The sequence below is a fragment of the Belonocnema kinseyi genome, chromosome 6, assembly GCF_010883055.1.
Source record: "Belonocnema kinseyi isolate 2016_QV_RU_SX_M_011 chromosome 6, B_treatae_v1, whole genome shotgun sequence".
NCBI classification, from domain to species: domain Eukaryota; kingdom Metazoa; phylum Arthropoda; class Insecta; order Hymenoptera; family Cynipidae; genus Belonocnema; species Belonocnema kinseyi.
Window position 1 is genome coordinate 1,842,451 of NC_046662.1, and position 2,050 is coordinate 1,844,500.

The 2,050-nt window shown below is 30.5% G+C and overlaps 1 protein-coding gene across 2 annotated transcripts in view; it reads right to left on the reverse strand.

Moving 5' to 3' along the window:
• Window positions 1-2,050, reverse strand: part of LOC117174900 (RNA-binding protein Musashi homolog 2) — a 108,242-nt gene that overhangs the window by 38,807 nt on the left and 67,385 nt on the right. The gene's annotated exons all lie outside the window — the stretch shown is intronic.

Below are 2,050 nucleotides of genomic sequence, written 5' to 3' on the forward strand. Positions count from 1 at the left end.
AGAGAGAGAGAGAGCTCGAAGAGAGTCAGAGGAGATGGCGCCCCCTCAGTGGCGTGGCTGGCGCACGCACTACAGCGGCGGACCAGCGAACCTTTCATACCCTTCGCCTTCGGTCTCACGATTGTTCGGGACTTCGGGATGGATCCGCTTCGAATGTGTTTGAATGTGCAGTTCGACGGCGACAAAAGTGCTCGAATCTGTACAGGGGTGCTCATTGTTGAGATACTGTTTACAAAAATTCAGCGAGATATTTCATGCTTATCTTTCGATCATTGCAGTTGCAGGTTACAGGTTACAGAGATGTACCCTTTTTTACCTACGTTAACCGTATAGAAGGGTCAAATTGACTTGGTGTCTTAAAAATGTAGTAAATATGAATACAAAATTCTGGAAAAATTTATAGATCACTTTTTCTCTACCTCATGATTAAATTTTATACAATTTGATATTCGTCAAATCACAATAATAAATAATTAACAATAAACAAACAAACTCGTTCAAAGTGACTGATGCTTTGAGTTTTGTCTTGGGTCAAATTTACCCCCCGATACGGGAAACGGGTTAAGAAACAATAGATTACAGATTCACAGAGGCTTCAGATTGATTCAAGTTTTCCAATCCGTACACTCTTTGTTTCTGGGTGATCCCTTATTTCTCCCTTTAGTTTGAAAATCGATCCTTTCAGACCGGAAATCACATCACAAGCAAAAAATGTATCAAATTTCCGACTCGTATGTGTCGACCGCCACCCTAGAATAAAGTCTTTTAATTAAATTTAATGTTGGTACGAAGATTAAATTTCAATTAAGACGCTTTAAATTCCTAATATTTCAAGTAAAAATATTGCATTTACAAGATAGTAGACAAATTTTTAACAAAATTATTGAATTGTCAACCAAAAAGATTAATGGATTTTCAACGATAAATTCAGTTGATTTCATCAAAACTGGTTCACCTTTCAACCCAAAAAGACGAATCTTCAGCAAAATCGTTGAAATTACAACCAATGAGACGAATTTTTAACAAAATAATGAATCTTGAAGAAAGATCATTAATTGGGAACAAAGTAAATGGTTCAACTCTGAACCAAGTAGTTGAACTTGAAAAAAAACTTCTCAAAGATAAATGTAATAGTTTATATTTCAACAAAAAAAAGATTTAATTGAAAGCCAAAAACAGTTGAATTGGTACAAAATAGACAAATTTTAAACGAAATAATTTAATTTAAACCAAAAAGTTAAAATTTCAATCAATGAGATTAATTTTTAACGAAAACAATGAATCTTTATCAAAGATAATTAATTTGGAATAAAGTTCCAAACAAAAAGTTTCAAACAAAAAATATGAAATCCTAAAGCTAAATGTAATAAATTATATTTCAACAAACAAAGATTTAATTAAAAACTAGCAGATCATGAATTGGTACAAAATAGGCCAATTTTAAACAAAACAATTCAATTTAAATCAAAAAATGGAATTTTCTACCAAAGTACTTGGATTGTGCATCCAAAAAACGCAAATTTTCTACAGATTAGATACATTATCAACCAACGAGATAAAATTTCAATTAAAGTGATGAATCTTCTTAAAAAAAAAATATTGAAAAAACATTTTTCTGATAGAGTAAGAAATTTATTGAAAGTTTTTACTAGAAACTGAATATATGTTTTTAAAAAATTGAAACAAATTTTGTTTATGTTTTAGAATTTTTTTGTCAGAGTTATTGGTATGCAGCAAAAAGACTTGCAAGTTGTCCTTATCACATTTTCAATTTCGATAAAAATATTTAAAAATAGTTAAAATAGTCCAAATTCTTTTGATCAATTATAAGAAATATCAACCTAAAAATGTGTTGAGAAGATCCGTAAAGCATTATGTTTAGTATATTTTAACAATATTCACAAATTGTCTTTCTGAATTTTTCTAATTGAACACAAATTGAAAATATTCTAGAATAATTGTGGGTCCGGATGCAATAAGGGCACATAAAATTTTTTCGTGCGAAAACGAAGTCCCCTGGAGGCTTTAGAAAAAATTTTCGAATTTTAAT